Consider the following 20,089-nt stretch of genomic DNA (forward strand, 5'->3'; position numbering starts at 1 on the left):
ATCCTGGTTGGCTCAGCAGGTAAAGAATCAGCCTGCAACGCAGAAGACATAGGAGGCACGAGTTTGGTCCCTGGGTCAGGAAGGTTGCCTGAAAAAGGAAATGGTTACCCACTCCAGTACTCTTGCCTGGAGAATTCCATGGACAGAGGAGCCTGGTGGCCTACAGCCCAAAGTGTCGGAAAGAGTCAGATACGACTAAGCACACAAACACAACACAGTACAGCGTATAAGACTTATGCCACAATCATTCAGTGCCTCTTCTCAGACAAAGCAGGGCCATCGAGAACAATACTTGCTACCAACTGCTGAGCACTTACTGAGCACCAAGCACTGTGTACGTATATGATTTAATCCTCACAACCCCACCTTGAAGCAGGTATTGTTATTTTCTCTTTAATGATGTAGAAATTAAGACGGGAACAATGATGATTTGCCAAAGTTCTCACAGCTTATAAACACCAGAGTGAGGATCCGAACTCACATCTATCTGACTCCACTAGCCTGAGGCCTTCTGACGGATAATGAAGAAAACTCCTGGATCCCTTGACATCTCTCTCTTAAAAAAAAAAAAAAGATCCCTTGACATCTCTCTCTCTTAAAAAAGTCAAACTGTTAAATTTAAGGTTGAACCATGTACAGTCTGTAATGGAACTCAGGTGCCTTAAACAACAATTACACCCTCCAAAGTTCTCCAGAAAAGTATTCAGTGTATATTTGTTACCAGAGCCGGGAGTCATGACAGCCAAGTTATCTGGAAATAAAGGACCCAGATTTGGTTCGAGAAGTGCATTTGTGGCTCAACTGGCATATTTGCACTTCTGTAAACCTGAGGGTTTCTTCTCCTTTATCCACACCTGTACAAGTGGTGATTCTTCCCATTTGAGTCACTTTTAGTGCTGGAAATACACCCAGACAGCTATCAGTAATCTAAGCATGAATCCTACTGGAAGAGTACAGGAAAACATGTTAGAATAAATGATTTCGTGGAGAACAGACTTGGGTTCAAATCTCAGCTGTGCCACTTACTAGACATGCTCCCCTTGGGTAAGTCACAGATTTCCACACCTCAGTTTTCCTATTTGTGAAATGAGGATAGCAGAGCTTCACAGGGGTGTAACAAGGACAATGAGGTAATGTGTGTAAATCTTTTCACACAGTGGCACATAGTGAGCCGTCAACAAATGTTAGCTATTAGTGCCATTACCACACAGCCCAGGACACAAGTGGCAATTAAAGCCAAGGACAAACAATGCAGACCGGAGCAATAAGCTCTTTCACTCCCTGTGAACCACCAGAGAGATCTTAGCAGAAACTGAGCGGAAGCTGGACCGCACAGAGGGGAAACTCGTCGTCAGCACCTCTGAAATGTTTCCAGACATTCCCCAGGTGTTATACTCCAACTCACCCTAGTCTGTCACACTGGGCTCCTCTCCTGCCCTGGCCCCTGCCTCCCTCTCAGTGGTCCCTCCAGCAGGAGAAGACTGAGATGATTCATGAAGATAATTCACTGGGATAAGAAAAAAAAAAAAATACTAGGACTCCCATTTGTATTTTTATGGGTTTTTTAAAACTTATATGTAAAAATAGTTATAAGACTTCTGTGGTGGTCCAGTGGTTAAGAATCCACCTGCCAATGCAAGGGACACAGGTTTGACCCCGATCCAGGGAGATTCCACATGCCATGGGGCACTTAAACCCATGCGCTACAACTACTGAGCCCCAAGAACCTAGAACCAATGCTCTGCAACAAGAGAAGCCACTGCAGTTAGAAGCCATGCACCACAAGGAAGAGCAGCCCCCACTTGCCGAAACTAGAGAAAGCCTGTGTGCAGCAACAAGGACCCAGGGCAGCCAAAAATGAATAAATAAAAATTTTTAAAAGAACTTTAAAAATTAATTGTATTCATTCATGTACTGAATCAAGAGATATACCTATAAATATATTTGGGATACATCCTCACTGTTTGTTAACTAACAAGGAGTAAAATCTGAAAAAAAAAAAATGTGAAGATGAGTGTTCTATCCAGCTGTTAAAGAGCTACAGATTATAAGGTCAAGTGCCTGGCACACATCATTTGGTCCACAGGGTCAAGTTGGTAAGCACCATCTCAGTGCTATCCACTGATCATTCACTGAAAGTGAAGTGAAAGTGTTAGTTGCTCGGTCATGTCCAACTCTTTGTGACCCCCATGGAGTGTAACCCACCAGGCTCCTCTGTCCATGGAATTCTCCAGGCAAGAATACTGGAGTGGGTTGCCATTCCCTTCTCCAGGGGATCTTCCTGAGCCAAGGGACTCAACCTGGGTCTCCTGAACTGCAGGCAGATTCTTTACTATCTGAGCCACCAGGGAAGCCCCTAAGTGCCAGCTAACAAGTTACCTTTAGAAGTCAGCAGAGTTTGAACCCAAGTTATCAAGGCAGCTTGGGTCGGACTCTGAACTGGGAGTCAGAATGCTGCTGCTGCTAAGTCGCTTCAGTCGTGTCCGACCCTGTGCGACCCCAGAGACAATAGCCCACCAGGCTCCCCTGTCCCTGGGATTCTCCAGGCAAGAACACTGGAGTGGGTTGCCATTTCCTTCTCCAATGCATGAGAGTGAAAAGTGAAAGTGAAGGCGCTCAGTCGTGTCCGACTCTTCTCGACCCCATGGACTATAGCCTATCAGGCTCCTCCATCCATGAGATTTTCCAGGCAAGAGTACTGGAGTGGGTTGCCATTGCCTTCTCCAGGGAGTCAGAATACTTGGATTCAAATCCTGCCTCTGCTTTTTCTTGTGTGATTTCATTAGGTAAGTCATTTAATTCTGAGAATGTTTCCTCATTTCCTTCTAGATGAATAATACAAACCTCAAAGGGTTGTTGTGACTCTAAGTGAGACAATGTCTCTCCAAGGGCTTCAATGGCAGTTGAATCTAAACCATTCATCTCTCAGCAGCTGAGCTGAGAGTAGCGATGATGCATGGGTTAATGCTAGCTGATCATCTGCTCTGTGGAAGAGTAGGAGAACTGTTGTGTGTCATCCTGGATGGGAAAATCAATACTGGGAAGAATTCTGGGGACAGAACTAAAAATCTGCACTGCCTTGTCAGATATTGGATTCCCCGTCACAGACATGGTCAAGCTGAGGCTCTATGTCTAGAGGTTTTGTAAAGCAGACTTGTTTCGAGTGAGAAGTTTGGTGTAGGCAAGCTTTACTAAAGTTTTATCGCTCTAAGCCAAATAAAATGAGAACTCCTTAAAGAGCAACATGATCGCAAGCAAATATTAGGCCCTCTGGCAGGTCAATGGAGAGAAGATTATTATTTGCACACAGGAGTAGCTTTTGATATACTTCCAATCATCTTGTAACTCTTCCACACTAGATCTACCTCCCAGCAGCCCCTCAAATCCCTGCCATATAAAGTAAGTCATTCAATAATTCACTTAACCTAGTGTCCGAGACCATTTGATTTATCTCTACTTATAAAAATGTTGCCCTGAAAGATGCTGAAGAGAAATAAATCACATCAGTGTCAAAACTATAAACAACTCATTCACAAATATTTTATCTTCAGCCTAAACTTACCTTCCAGGGCCAGACTCATAGAGTCAATCTACAACTTACCATCTAACTTCAACACTTCCTAAAATAAACTTATCATGTTTCCTTTACTCCTGCCTTCCAGACTTCCTTGTCTTGATGAATGAAACCATCATCCATCCTTTAGCCCCATTCAGAAGCTGAAGTCATCCTTGCCCCCACTTCCTCCCTCGCTCCCCATATCCTGTCATTTTCACATTCTAAATACCTCTTGAATGCATCTGTTCCTTTTCCCTCTCTTCCACTACTTACTACTTTCTTAAAAAAAAAAAAAAAGCTTTTAATTTTGTACTGAGGTATAGCCAATTAATAATGTTGTGATAGTTTCAGGTGAACAGCAAAGGGATTCAGTCATACATATACATGTATTCATTCTCCCCCAACTCCCCTCCCATCCAGGCTGCCATATAACATTGAACAGAGTATCCTGTGCTATATAGTAGGTCCTTGTTTGTTATCCATTTTAAACATGGCAGTGTGTACATATCCATCCCAAACTCCCTAACTATCCCTACCCTCATCTTCCCCCCACCCACAACCACCCGGCAACCATAAGTTCATTCTTTAAGTCTGTACCACTTACTACTTTAGAACAAGCTTCCATTACCTGTTGCCTGGACTATTGCAGTAGCCTCCCATGATCTTCCTCATCCAGTCTTGCCCCCACCCATTGCTCATTACTTGGCCTTCCCAATAATCCTAAAACAAAGCTCAAAATGAGCCATAATTTACCACGTGTCTGGCGCTTAACTCGGCAGTCAGCCCATCTCCTTCCTTCTCCCCCGCCCTCTTCACTTCAGTCATGTTGACCCTCTGTCTGAATTTCATACTCTCATGCTTCCATTCATCACAGGGTCTTTTCTCAACCCTCCCTCTGCCAGGAAGACTCTTCCCTCTTTTATGGGCCTTCTTAGGTCCTACTCATCCTTCCTAAGGGTCACTTAAGAAGCATCCTCATTTCTTCAAGGAAACCTTCTGTTACCTCTTGGATCAGCTCAAGTGTGCCTATTTTGTGCTCCTAGGGCAATAATTAGCACTTGTTACAGATAAAGATGTATATTTTTGTGTGATTCTTCTTATTAGTATATATTTCCCCCAATAAATTATAAAATACAGGAGGGCAAGAACAGTGACATTTTTGCCCACCACTGGGTCCCAGAATGTGCCTGGGACATAAGAGATCCTCAATAAATATCTGGTTGATAACTAAACAAATCAGTAACAATGAATGAAACCAAGAATAAACGTTCTATGTTCTTGTGCAAGTCTCTTCATATCTCCTGCCCTGATTTTATCTCTGTGAAATTCGAAGACAGGAGAAGCAGATAAGAAATGAACAGAGGACTTCCCTGGTGGTCAAGTGGGTAAAGAACCCACCTGCCAGGGTAGGGGACATAGGTTTGATCCCTAGTCCGGGAAGATCCACATGCATTGGAACAACTAAGCCTGTGCGTGACAACTACTAAGCCCATGCTCTAGAGCCCGAGAGCTGCAAATGCCAAGCCCAAGTGCTGCAACTGCTGAAGCCTTCACTCCTAGAGCCGGTGCTCCACAACAAGAGAAACCACTGCAATGAGAAGTCTGTGCACTGACACTAGAGAGTAGCCCCTGATCATCGCAGCTAGAGAAAACATGCTCACAGAAATGAAGACCTGGTGCAGCCAAAAATAAATGAAATAAAAATTTTAAAACAGTGTGATAAGTGAATCAGACCTTTAGAACTCTAAAAAAAAAAATGAAATGAAATGAAATGAACAGGAGAGGGAATCACAAAGCATCTAGAATCTCCAGCGACTCTTATTCTTTTGTTTCAAAATGTGAAATTCTAAAAACTCTAATGGCATCGAAGATCCAAAAAAAAAGTTGTGCTCCTGCCGAGCTCACAAATGCATGCTTCTTTTCCCCACAAATAGAACAAGCAGATGCTGTCTGCAGGGCTCAGAGCACATCTGGGTGGGTAAGGCCGAAGCACTGGGGTGTCCTGGGAAAGAACTGACTTTCATGTGAGCTCTCTGGTGCGCACATGCTCTCCCGTTCTTTCCAGAGATCTCTGAAATGGCCACTCTCAGAGAGTCCAGGTTGTGGTTTTGGATGTGTTCTTCCAATTCACCTTCCAGTCCCGTAGTTGAGAAATATCATGTTTAAGGGGGAAAAAAAAAAGTTTTCAAGCAAGCATTGCTTGCTGGAGGGCGTCTCTCCTCCCTGCCACCCTCCCCTTCTGAAGCTCTCGCATTTGAGTGTTGTCAAGTTATCAGGCAGTAACTAATCAAAACAAAGGGAATATGAGAAAGGACTAAAAGTTTCATGCCATGAAAATCGCCTGAAGGAAGTGGTGGCACCAGCCAGTCAAAAGACTCTACTTTCTTTCTGAGAAAATAAGACTTTTTGACTTACAGTATTTTCTCCTAAAGATCTCCAACTCTTTTTCTTTCAAGTATGTAAGAGGTTAACTCCTAAGGAGTTTTCTTAAGCAAGGTGGACACACTCAGGCCTGTGATGTCCTTTTTTAAATCAAGGCAGTAGCTGAAATAAATTGAAAGTGATTTCTTTAATCCCACAGGAGACAATGCTAAGAAAAGAGGTGGGAATGGGAATTATTTACTCTGGGAGTCCCGGCCTGGCCACAGAGCAGTTTAATCTAATTTGCATATGAGGCTGGGAGTTCCAGGAACTGTGTTCCCAAGAGGCTCCTACAATCCCACCCCTATTTCCACCACTGACCATGTGCTGCTTTTTATGGTAACTGGACATTAAGCTTCATAAAAGCAGCAAAGTTCAGCTAATCATTTAGTAAACCAGACGAGTGAATATACCACTCTAAAGCAGTGACGTCTTCAGGAACCTTTGGTAGTTACTGAAACAAACAAGGGGATACTGTATCTACTGACAGTTAAGCGAAAAGAGAAAAAATAAGTTTATGTTTCCTCCTCAATATATTTTTCTCCATTCAGACTTCAGACAACTTGACCCTACCACACCCAGCTACTTGTGACTGGTTCCAGAGAGTGACACCAGCTGATGAAAGATGACATTCTTGCAACTCTTTCCCGCCAAAGACTCATGGTGAGATGGCCCTTCTCCACTAGACTATACACTTCATCATTTATGTCCGTCTTTCAGTCCCGGGAGAGACAAACTCCAAAGGGGAAATCACCCTTCTGAGGGAGCTCTGGGTCAGACTTTGGGAAGTGGAAGCAGGGATGTGCAGATCAGCTTGGACTGCTGGCCACCCCCTCGAAAGCTGAGTCACTGACCTGGCCGATTCATTTAATCACTTGGAAAGTGGTTAGGCTGAACAAGACATGTAGTGATTAGTAATTCAGCCTGGTGTCAGAGCTTCGTGTTTTTCACTGTCAGACGCCAACTGCAGCTCTTCTCTTGGAATCAACAGGAAGTGAGAATTGCAAGCCAAATTTGACACCACTTGACGTAACCAGGGATGGACGTTGGCCCTGATTTCTCCACCCAATAACACACAGATTTTAAGTGAGTACTTCTAATGAAACACATCAACCTAATATCAAGGACAGACTAAGGCATTAAGAATTGAAGAAAACCAATTTTGATAACTCAGACTTAATCCTTCTTCTTATCTGATTTTCATTTAATAACAAAGTAAATTTAAAAAAATTTTTTAATTCCCAGATACAGATCTGAAGATGGTATGAATAAAAATAAAATAATATTTATTAAATAACTATTCACACTAATTGGGAAAAATTGTGATTGAGGAAAACACAAAATCTACTTTTCTGGATTACTTTTTTTCACCGTGATGCATTTGTGAAATATCCTAAACTGGGCACAGTAAGACATAGCCACGTAGTCAAAAGTAAAACAAACAGACTTTTTATGAAACATTTCCTATTTCTGGTTACAATTACAGTTGTGATGATTGATTCACGTTCAGCAATTTCCAACTATAGTTGTGGGACTAGCAATAAGAATTTAAATTTGATCATTTTACAAGGACTGTTTCATAAAAGAAAGTAATATGTGTATGTCTTTGCACTCACCCCTGTTCTTTCTCTATTTTCTGTCTTGACTCTGCAATCCATTCCATACCTAGTCCCCAGATTACTTTTCCTAAAATATCACTGCTGTGCTTGAAATTGGTTGAAACCTGACCACATGTCAGTGGTCACTTAGCTAAACACAGATGAGAAAAGGTAAACATGATGGTTTTACCCTTGGAAAGTTCATAGTCAGTGATACTTCTCTAGTTAAATTCTCCTGGTTCTTTACAGGACTATGAGTTCTTTATAGGTTAAAGTTCAAATCTTAAACTGATGGCCCTGGACTCCTAAATTCAGGCCTTTCCAGAGTTATCGTCTCCCAAACTGTCCACACTCAAGCCCAGACCCCTGCCTTTTCACCTCATACTCTAAAATGCCCCTTCCTTTACATATCCAAAATTCTCACAGAGCCTAACTCACTTAACTTTCAAAAGATCGTGTCTGACCACTCAGCCTTTTCCTGAATTCCAATTACTTAGATTATCTTTATCAATTTCAGCTTGACACTATCCCATATACCCTGTCCCAACCAAAATCAACTCTAAATACATAAATACATGCATACATATGAACCTATGTATATACATACCTGTGTATTAAGGCAAAGGGAGCTGGACTTGGGACATTCATCCTGTAACGACAATGACACAGGCTCCATTGATGTAAGGAGACTGGGTGATTATTTTACAAACACAGGCACGGGAAGGGGGCTGCAAGCCATGTTACTAGGAGGAATATGAATTTCTTGTGTAACTCAGATAGAGTTTCTTTAGAAGAAAAAGTAATTATTACCACAGGAAGTTTTATTTCAGACTCAATGAGAAAACAGGTGCTCCCTGAAATCGAAGACTGTGCTCTTTCCCCACATCCCTCTGCAAAGCTTCAGAGTGTCTCCTTCCTGCTCCCTTTTCCTGACCGTCCACCACTCACACCCCCAGCTCACCCCAAAGAGACACCAAACATTAGCACCTGCCCTTTCTTAGACCCAACAAAGATTGAGTGGAAGGAACAGTCTGGCAGAGCTTCTTTTTCTATAGGGATGTGGGATATACATCCTAAGGAAAAAGGGTATCACCTGGTGGAAGAATAATAAAGGGGTATTCTTGGAGCAAAGGAAGAAGAGATCAGGAGCCTGGGGCGCGTCCATGTGGGGCGCGTCCATGTGGAAAACCCTTGGCACCTAGACAATACGGCCCCATCTTTTCATGTGGAACAAAGGACTAAGTTGGCTCACCCAGTTCCTAAGTCTTCCCTTTCCTCCTCCTGATGTATGACTCTGAGGCAATTAGCTACCCAACTTCAAGAGGAAGAAAAAAAAAGATCAGTAATCATAAATGTAGAATGAACCACCAGGGGTTATCCCAATACTTCCCTGCACATTATAACAAACTATTGGGAAAGACACCCTTAACGATGACTAGGAATCTAGGAAACTATAAAGCTGAATAGCACCCTGCTCCCCAGCCCCTATCGCAGCTTCCACCATCTCCAGCAGACATTCTGAGGGCCCAGGTATTGCCAGCACTGAAGGAGAAAATCCCACTTTAGACCAAGAGAAAACTAGGACATTAAGAAAAAGCCTTCCTTTGACAGCCTTTTCCCTGCGTCTCTCCACTTTATCGCTGATGTTTCAATCACAATTTAAGCTCTGTTTTCATGTGATGAGTCATCTTCAGTCTTACAAATTATTGTGTCTAAATAGTTTCTTAAAATATGTCTGAATAAGTGTCACATTGGGAGAAAGTGCTCCTGGGCAGCTTCTCCATCCCAATGACATTTCTACCTGTAGATCACACAGAAGGCCAGCATGACCTTGCAATAATTTTAATTTCTTCTTTCTAGGTCCCCCACAACTTTGAAGCCAACTGTCATTTGTCTTGGTTACACAAACCCCACAGTATCAAGCATGGTGTGCATCATTGTCTTGGTCATATATGTCTGCTACAGTCATTTACTGTGTGTACCAGGATTCACTCACTGTGCCCTTAATCACCTTCTTTATATGTCAAACAGATAGTAATAACACATTCCCACAACCTTAGACTTCTAAAGATTAAATGAGTTGGTATGACCTTATGTGTTAAAACCAGGCATTGGAAAATTTTTCTATAAAGGACCCAATAGAAATATGTTTAAATTTTACAAGTCATTCAGTTTCTGTCTCAATACTCACCTCTGTCACTGTAGAACAAAATCAGTCCTAAGCAAATGAACATGAGTGTGTTCCAATAAAACTTTATTTATAAAGAGAGGTGGTAAACTGAATTTGGCCTATAGGTGATATTTTGATGGCTGGATGAAAGGATGAAAGGATGAGTGTTTGATAAATTTGGAGTGATCACACTTGTTACCTGATCAATACTGGCAGTTCTTTGCGTTCACATTTGTTTCTTTTATTTCTGGTAACATCTGGAATTGAATTCTGGATACCCTAACTTACCTATCATCACCATCGCCACTGATGCAGAAAGGAAATGCAGGAGGGTTCTCATCTTCCTTATACGTGCATATCATCTAGTGGTAGGGAAGTGTAATTGCACTTTTTTTCACGTCCTGAGCCTTGATGAACCACATTCTTGGTCAGAGGGCTGCTTCCTCAGTCTGCCCACAGTGGGCATCTACAACTGGACTAAAGGACCTGTCCGATCCACTTGGCTTTGAGGAAATTTCTAATAGGCCTTTGATAGGCATTCTTACAACTCAGAGCTCGATGGTGACAATCCAAAAGTGTGCACTGAGGGGATATAAAGATTACTTACTGGGTGAAGATATCATGAAAATACAATGTCTTTGACTTCAGGAAAATGCCTAAATTTAGATTTGTGCTGTTTTTCAATTTTTTCCTAACTTTTCCTCTGAGTATCATAATTTGGATAATATTCAAAAGTGAGAAGGTAAGGAATTGAGTCATCATTACCAATGCTTCTTTTCATATGATACATATATGATATAAATCCTGGTAGTTTCCTGACCATATTTAATGTACATGCATGCATGCTCAATCACTTCAGTCATGTCCAACTCTTTGCAACTTTTGGGACTGTAGCCTGCCAGGCTCGTCTGTCCATGGGATTCTCCAGGCAAGAATACTGGAGTGGGTTGCTATGCCCTCCTACAGGGGACCTTCTAGACCCAGGGATCCAACCTGCATCTCTTGTTTCTCCTGCATTGGCAGGTGGGTTCCTTACCACTAGCACCACCTGGGAAGCCCCTTAATGTGAAACTGATCTAAATATTTTTGAATTTGTTACCATTCATTAACTGAGTAATTAATATGTTACTATCATGTTACCATTTCTATGATCTTTTCCATACACATCCCCCAAAGGCAAAACTTGGGTGTTTGACAGACTGAGATACGTGTAAATAAAATTATGAACCTTTTGTTGAAGTCAACAAAAAAAACCTAAGAAATAAACTATTATTTATTCCACTGTGTATTTAATAATGCTAACAAATACCTTGGAGAAACAATACAGTATAAGTATGTTTTTATCTTAAATTAGCCTTCACTAGAGTATTGAATGAACCCTTAGCATAAAGTGGAGGCAGCTGCTTGAATCCGGGTCATATTTCTCTTTACGTCCTTCATGGATGCCGTCTATTTATCACTGCCTCATTCTAATTATCTTCCACACTGACCCATGCTACATTTACTATTGCCCCAGATCATTGCCAATAACACTAACTGCTGAGAATTCTGTCTCTCTCTCTGCAACTGTGCAGAGGTTAGAACTTACATTAATAGCATCTTCATAAAAACCATCATTCTAGAACTCAGGCTCTTCATTATTAATATTTTTGTGGAAAGCCTCTCCACCAGCATATTCTCTGGGAAAATTTTTGATACATGGATCCCTGAGGATGACTTTATTATTATTATCAGTATTACAAGTATATATTAAGATCGCTTGTTATTGTGGTGAACCAATGATATTAGCAGACCCTTTTTTTTTTTTTGGAGCAGAGAAAAATTGATTTCAGAGTCATGCAAGGAGACAAGTGACTCATGCCCTAAAAAGTCTTGAGCTCCCTGAAGGGTTTTAGCAAAGCATTTTTTTAACTTTTTATTTTGCATTGGAGTACAGCCAATTAACAATGTTGTGACAGTTTCAGGTGAACAGTTAAGGGACTCAGCCATACATGCATCCATTATCCATTCAGTATACATGTATCCAGTATACATGTATCCATTCTACCTCAAACTTTCCTCCTATCCAGGCTGCCACAAGACATTGAGTAGAGTTCCCTGTGCTAACAGTAGGGCTTTGTTGGTTATCCATTTTAAATATAGCAGGGTGTACGTGTCCATCCCAAACTCCCTAACTATCCCTTTCCCCCATCCTTGCCCACCCCCCAGCAACTGTAAGTTCGTTCTCTAAGTCTCAGTAGACACATTTTTCACACGTTATGTATTAAGAGTGAGAAAAAAGAAATTATTCCAGCTTTATATTTTCTCGGTGTGTCTCCCTCACTAAACAGAATTCATTTATGGACAGTTGATGAGTTACCTTATAAAAAGAACTCTGACTTCTAATAGCTTGATTTTTCGCCTCCTGGAATTAGTAAGAAATCACTGGGCTTGAATCCCACAAGCAAGTTCACATCCCAGTGCATATCACATCAGCGACATGACCGATGGCTGGAGTTTGGGATGTTTTATCAGCATGAGAGGAAGCCTCCTGCTTTCACAACCTACTCACCCCCAGATGCTCCTGTCTGCCCCCTTCTTCCCAAGATTCATAAATATGCAGAGTTTCTCAAATGCTCTTTCACCACTACCACCATCACAGCAACCACCGCCTGCCTTCCGGAGCCACTGGCTGGTCTGGGACCTGCTTCCCCATCTTTTATCCTGGGCTCCCTTCCTGGGTATCTGGGTCTCCTCCCCTTCATTCCTACTGCCTTGACTTAGAAGTATCTCCCTCCACTGCTTTTAAGGAAATTCTCAACTCCATTCCATATTTCCAAATAAAAATCCCTATTGTGTTTCCCCCAAGTCGAGAAGCTGACCAGAAAAACTGGACTGAACTGGCCACAGAGCCACTTGGACTCTCTTTGTGATTTTTGGCTACCTGTCCTTCCCAGCAGTTTACACCGACCTGTCAAATTTTCCGCAGTGGTCATGAAATATACCCATTCTTCCTTATTCCTACCGTGGGACTCACCCAGAAAAATTTAGGATGCTCTTGGGATCATGTATAAAGAGAGTGCTGGGCATTAAAATAACATGGACAAAGTTCTTACAAGACCATAATTCTACCCCTGGCTATGACAGAAATTAGCTAAGTGATCAATGGACATCAATTTCCTCATAAAATAGGAGGCTGGCTTCAATGTGCAATCAAGTTCCTCTCAGCTCAAATAACCTATTGTTCTGGATGTATCTTTGCTTATTTTTTTTAAAGAGGACACCTGAGTTCTAATTATAATCCACTGATCTTCATTTTAAGTAAAGTTGCCAGAAAAGGACTTCATGATACCTGCTCCTGTCAATCTTCCATTGTTTGTTACCAGTATCTTGAAGCTAAAGTTTTTACTGTCCTTCTTGGGTAAATTCTTCACTTTGGGCCCCGCTTCACATTTCTTCCAGAAATGTCTTTGCTGCTGAAAGATTATCCAACATGGATTTGAAATTGCCCAGTTATAAATCCTGGACTTGACTCAAGTCCAGAGTCATCTTCCTCCCCTAACCCCCTCCATCACCACCTCAGGGCCTGGATTTAACATGGACTTCACTTTCCTTCATCTTAGAAACTATCTCCGGGTCCTTCTGGATACTATGTAGGTTTCCTTCAAGTTCCCAATTTCTGTTTCCAAGTTCTACAAGAAAGAGATATTTTTGAATTTTTATTTATGGCCTATATCCTGCTTATGCCAGCAGATGCGTCAAAGATACCACAACTAAAATAGGATTTTTATAGGAAAAAAAGAGTTGAGGGCCTTAATTAATTGCTGACATCATATGCACTCCCCCAGAAAACCAGCTATTCAGAAATGACTCTGCTCCCTCCAAGCAGAATTTACCCCCTACCTCTTCATCATTATTAAGGACATATGTACAGAAACAGGATCTGCGCCTTGCTGGACTTCTTCCATGCCAGCCACTCATACCCCAATTGATGTTATAATCCTTCCTTTTTCACATTACAATTGGTTATTGTGCAAATGAATATGTTCTCCCAGGAACAGATTGTGTCTTTACGTGGAGCAAGAACAGGCATCGGAAGCAGATGAGCACACAGCAAGCCAGGACTGGGACCTTACCACAAACGCCCTCAGTAAGACATAAGGGAAGAAATAAATAAACCCAAAGAAAGAAAGAGAACGGGATCAAAGGGGAGGTAAATTATTCTAAAAGAAATTTGGAGTCAAGTTCTTGAAGAGATGTCAGCTATTTTACAGTGTGTATTATACAATACATAAATTTTCTAAATTTTCATTCTCAAAGCAGAATCTCTAAGGAGGATCCTTGTAGCCTCAGCCTCAATTTTATCCCTCTACTTTTCCTGTACACACAACTTACATTCCAACAAAGCAACTGTTTTACTACTTTTTGTTCCTATCTATATTTCTATACCATTACTTACATTAATATGACCACTTGAAATGTCTATGCTCAGCCATAAGACATTCCATGCATTCTTCAAGGTTTTTCTCAAATATCATTCTCCTCATCATATCTTAAAATATAAGACAGGGACTTCCTTGGTAGTCCAGTAGCTAAGATTCATCGCTCCCAATGCAGGGAGCCAGGGTCTGATCCCTGGTCAGGGAACTAGATCCCACATACAGCAACTAAAGATCCCATGTGCCGCAACTAAGATGTGGTGCAGCCAAATAAATGAATAAATAAATCTTTTAAGAAAATGTAAGGAAGAATGATGACCAGCCATGGAGACATCAGACCTGATGCCACAGATGGACTGAGCCTGGTCATTTTTGTGGTGATTTTAGCTTTGGAAGCAGAGACACAACGGACTGCAGAGTGGACCTATCAGTAACAGAGACTTAACAAGTTCACTAGAGAACTTTCTGGAACTGTTTGTTCCTTGCTGGTGATTTAGTAACCACTTCCTAAAACACATTTTATATTGTTTGTCCAAAGTCAGGCCCTTCTCATCCTCGGCTGGGTGATGGTCTCTATATGTACCTGGGAAGAAGGTGTGATGGGAAGCATGAATATACACCAAGAAAAATTAAAGGGAATTTATAAATTCAAAGGGAATTACATTTCGACATTTCCTAAGTTCAGGCAGTTTGTTAAGCACTTTCCACAATACCTAATACACTGAGTCTTCGTTAAAAACAAAAGCACAAACAAAAAAACCCTATGAGGTGGGCGGGAGAACCTTCATTTCATAGGGGTTTCAGGAATTTGCCCAAGGTTCCACAGTTAGTGTATGGAGCCTCAATTCTCAGCTCTTCCTCAAAGCCTTGTCCATCACTTCTAGCAACAGACCAGCATGGTCTCATCCATCTAGCATGTTCCGTCTACCATTGCACACCCAAGTAAAGCTGCAAACATATTGATTTAAAAGTCAGCTATGAGAGAATAATGTTTTAGAAAAGTTAAACTCCAACAGATCAAGCTCCACAGAGTTGGGAGTCCTTGGGTTCCTTCCCTATCTCCTCCTATGTTTCCTGTGGAGCCAAACATTTGATTCTCACCTTCAAAAAGTGCCTGTGCTTCTCCCGTTGCCTGAATCCTTCATGGAGAATGGCTACTTCCCTCTGCTTCCTCTGTGAGACTTTCTGCCTTGTCAGGCGCAATTTCTTCTTCTGAATTCACCTGAACCATCCTTTGATACATTCCTCTTTTAGCTGCAGCAGCCCACAGTCCTTTAATTTCTTGTTCATTTCTCTTGTCTCCCACTAGCTGGGAGCTCTTCAAAAGCTAAGTACTCTGTCTTATTTATATCAGCGCCTTGGTGCTTTAGAACATGCACTGAATACGGAAACACTTTAGAAGACAGAGGGACTTCCCTAATGGTCCAGTGGTTAAAACTTTGCACTCCCAGTGCAGGAGACACAAGTTCAATCCCTGGTCAGAGACTAAGATCCTGCATGCCATGAGGCATGACCAAATAAAATAAATTTTTTAAAAGATGGATGTTTTACATACATGCAAACAGAAACTGTGCAGACCACTGAGTCTCAGGAAAAAAAAAAAAAAATCCAAAGCATAATCTTTAAAAATTTGTAATCTGTGTTTAACACTTAAAAAAAAAAAAAAAAGGCTTCAAAAATGAGATGAAGTGAAGTATCTCCATGCTCCTATTTGAGAAATATGATTCTCACCACTCTCCTGGGAGACACAATCAGAAATGAAGGGTAAAAAGGCCGTTGAATAAGTATTTATTAAATTGAATAATTTGTAATTGAACCAGATTGAACTGAAAGAGTCTCAGCTTCCACAGACGGAGATCACAGAGCTCTTTGGATGGAGAGTGGACCCAGAGGACAGAAAAGGGCTGTCAGTGGGATCAAGAGCTCTGGGTCATGACTTCTCAAACTTGGCTGCACATTACAATCACCTGGGGGGCTCTAAAAAAATTTGGATGCCTGATCACCACCCTGAGGGCATCTAATTTAACAAGTTTGAAGTGGGGCCTTGGCATCAGTATTTTTAAAGCTCCCTAGATGATTTTAATGTGCAACCAGCCATGAGACGATTCCTTCACAGAAAAGGTTACCCTGGCATATACGTGCATTTCTGTGGCCCAGGGCTAAAAATAGAAAATTAGATCTCTGGTACAGGCTTGCATCTCATTTTAGACTCAGCGAGCCCAGGTTCTACACTTTCCCACCATCCGTGCAACAGGAAAGTGTGCCTACAGCCTGTACCACCAGAACTGGAAGATGGCAGGTGGACAGGGAAGGTCTCTGCCATTTCTAAGCGAATTGGACCCATCCTTTGCTGCGAAAAGGAGCCGGAGAAAACTCAGCGTTCTGACTGGGATTCGGATGTCACCAAGCACTCTCTTCTACTTCCGTGGTGGAGCATTGGCACCAGGTAAAGATGCAAAGGAAACACTTGGAAATATTGTGGTACAGCGGCAGCTGTGCCGCCATAGGGGGAAAAAAAACTGCCGGAGGCCTTCCCTTCTCTTTAAGGCTTCTTCCGCACTTTGTTTTCCTGTTTGGAAACAAATGAAACTGTAAAGTTTCAAGATGCTTCACCACAGTTGCACAATCTCACTCCCCCCCTCCCCCACCACATACACTCCATTCACAATCTGCAAAAAAACGGCAGCCCCTAATCTTCCAGCCAGGGCCACTGTGTTCCCCCAGGTCACTCTCGCCCTAAAGCTGCTGCTTTGCAGGAAACTCAAAAACCACTTGGCTTCTCTGCTAAAGCAATGTGTTTTTCTGCTGTGTTTCCAAAAGGCTCTTGGAGATTCGATGTTTGTATTTTCTCTTCTGGCTCCACGTTCTCCTATGTAAATGAAGAAAGCTCTTCCAGTAGGGAAGAGGGCTCAGTTGGAGCTCTGGCTGATTTCAACCACATTTGCTCTCCCTTAAAGTAACTTTGCATGTACTGCTTACGGGAATTCAGAGGAATTTAAGAAAAAGCCCTTTAAAAAATCGATTCCAAATAAAAGTGGAACTATACAAATTCATCTGAGAAATAAATACAGCAGCCATATTGTTGAATGCAGTTAAATGTTATTTATTTCAGCCTTTTGTTATTCCATTATTAACTATGCAACATTTTCCCTGCTAAATCTTTTCTCCCACACACACTTCATATTTGACAACATCTTACATTTTTATGACTTTGTTTATGCATTTATGTACTTACCTGAAACCCATACCATCTCCCCCCATCCCATATAGTTTAAAAAAAAAATCAAGGGGTAAAAAATCAGAGAAGTCACGTCCAAGGAGGTTTCCCTTCTGTTCTCTCAGCTCCATGGCTAAGATTAGACAAGAGGAGGAAGGCAACAAATTAATGCCTTTCAGAGGCAAAAGGAAAAGCAAGAATACCGAAATGGTCTTGATTTAGAATTTTGATATTTTGTTTATTATGAAATGTCTGTGTTGATTTTGATTTTTCAAATTATTGCATTAAGATATTATTTATCTTGATGACTGAGTTTGTTGGGTGCCTCTTAGTCGTGTCTGAGTCTCAATTTTATTCCCCTTGAAGGATTGGGAACCAGTCACATAGGTTGACATAACAGACTTCAAGGAGTGATGTAATGAGTCTCTTTTCATTGAAGTATTGAGAGCCTCAAGTCTAGGTTGCTCTTGTGTATTGGCAGTGAAATTATTCCAAATAAGGTTAGTGTGATTAATTCCTCGGGGATTGTAGGAGCCATGAAAAGCTGTATCTGAGACTGCAGATTATGGATGGAAGTAGAGCCTCAAACCAGGGTATCTGCACTCCTCTGTCTTGGGAAACAAACTGTCATTCACTTCAATTCAAGGAAATATCTGCTGAGCCCTCCATGGGCCAAACACTGTGCTAGGTTCTGGCTACAACTATGAATGAGATAATCTCAGTCCTGATCCTGCAGGTTTCAGAGCCTAGTTGCAACATTTGAAACAGAGTTTTAAAAATAAAAAAGTAACAACATCAGAGCTCCAATAAAGTAATGGAAGAAGAGTCTTGGCACAGATGTAAGGACCCTGGATCTTGAGAAGATCCTCCAAGTGAAAACACAGAAAGGAAGGGATTAGTACATGAGAAATTCTAAGGCTCTGAAAATGTGTGTGTGTGAATGTGTGTGCCTGCAGCTCAGACCTCCTGCAAAGCACAACTGGAAAACACACGTCAGAATGTCTGCATCCTGACTGTACTGCCTGCCATCTCCACACCCCGTCAACTGTACGCATGCTTTAGGCTGTCTGAAGAGTAGTCACTAAGGCTCACACTTGGCTATCTACACTCCCTAGTTGGGTTCCACTGGTGACCAAGGACACACATTGTTAAATAACTGGACAATGACTTGCAAAGTCTTGTAATAATACAACCTATCTCTATTTAAAGGTAAAGCATGCTAAAATTGGGGCTTCCCTTATGGCTCAGACGGTAAAGAATCCCTCTGCAATGTGGGAGACCTGGGTTCGATCCCTGGGTTGGGAAGATCCCCTGGAGGAAGGCATGGCAACCCAGTCCAGTATTCTTGCCTGGAGAGTCTCCATGGACAGAGGAGCCTGGTGGGCTGCAGCCCGTGGGGTCACAAAGAGTCAGACACGACTGAGTGACTAAGCATATGCTAAAATTGAACCTTCATTGTTTGGTGGGATTGCTAAGATCATTCCATCAGTTCTTTTAGGTGGAAGACTTTAAAGAAGTTTAGGATTCATTGTTGGGGTCATAAATTGAAAGTACTTTGGGAAAGATAGAAAAGAGGATGGTTGGAGGAAGCTTCTTTACTTAAGCCCACCTTTGTACATAGGACTTGATGCTAAAAGGGCTCTCTGTACTAAGAAGAAAAGAATGAGTTCATTGATGGAAACCAATTTAACCTACAAGTAAAGTAAAATGCCTCTGGCTGACTCTATCACCACAAACTGTGTCTTCACAAAATAAAACCTGGGTCACTTATTTCTTGAACTCAATAGATTTTGAGGTGGTCAGTTCTGTCAGAAGAACATCCATTCCTGATGTTTCATTCCAGGTGGAGGGCAGTCGTTGGCATGATGCTGCTGGCTCCTCTCTGCCTCCTCCACCTTAACTGGTGAGTCTGGAATGAGCGCAAAGACTCCAGTTATCTCCTCTTGAGAGCAGGTTGTCGGGTTCTTTGTTCCTCTAGAGTGAGGTCAGTGCCCTAGCTAGTTGAAAAGATGAACCTAGTTCCTTCTAGGGGTCCCATGAGGAAGTCATAGACACATTCCCTGGTCTTTATTCTCAGTTTCTTCAGTCGTAAAAGTGCTATTTTGGCCTTCATCTCCCTTCCTCCTTAGTACTCTCTCTCCATTGGTTCAGATCTTGAGCAGAGGAAAGGGGTACTATTTATTGCTCTTATGTCCCTGTGCCCCATCAATTCTCCCTTTGGGTCTAATTGTTTAGCTTGAATCAACCCGGTAACCAAGTTTAGCAAGGCCACAATGAAATGTTAGAGCTGAAAACAAATCTCCAAAAGTCTTTGAAATCAACTCTTGCCTTTTGGACATCCAAAATGACTCATTCACATGGCCAGTCTGACAATCAGGAGTTCAGCTGAGGCTGTCAACCTGGGCTCCTATCACTGGCCTTTCTATGTGATTTGAGCTTCTCATAGCACACAGCTGATTTCCTCAGAGCAAGCATTCCAAGACACCCAGACAAAAGCTGCAAGGCTTCTTGTAACTCATCCTTGGAAGCCCCAGAATGTCCCTTCTGTCACATTCTGTTGGCTAATTAAGTCACTGAGGCCAACTCAGATATCATGATATGGAATGAGACTCCACCTCCTCCTGGGTAATATACTCTACAGGACGGTGGGAGACCCAGGTTCGATCCCTGGGACAGGAAGATCCCCTGGAGAAGGGAATGTCAACCCAC

General features: G+C 42.0%; 1 long non-coding RNA gene across 1 annotated transcript in view; it reads right to left on the bottom strand.

Moving 5' to 3' along the window:
* Positions 1–20,089, bottom strand: part of LOC145511652 (uncharacterized) — a 450,792-nt gene that overhangs the window by 273,718 nt on the left and 156,985 nt on the right. The window contains exon 3 of the long non-coding RNA XR_014058028.1: positions 8,183–8,224. This is a non-coding gene — a long non-coding RNA (uncharacterized LOC145511652). The remainder of the gene's footprint in view (positions 1–8,182; positions 8,225–20,089) is intronic.

The sequence above is a fragment of the Giraffa tippelskirchi genome, chromosome 6 (genome assembly GCF_054371585.1).
Source record: "Giraffa tippelskirchi isolate mGirTip1 chromosome 6, T2T-mGirTip1v1.2.pri, whole genome shotgun sequence".
Taxonomy (NCBI): domain Eukaryota; kingdom Metazoa; phylum Chordata; class Mammalia; order Artiodactyla; family Giraffidae; genus Giraffa; species Giraffa tippelskirchi.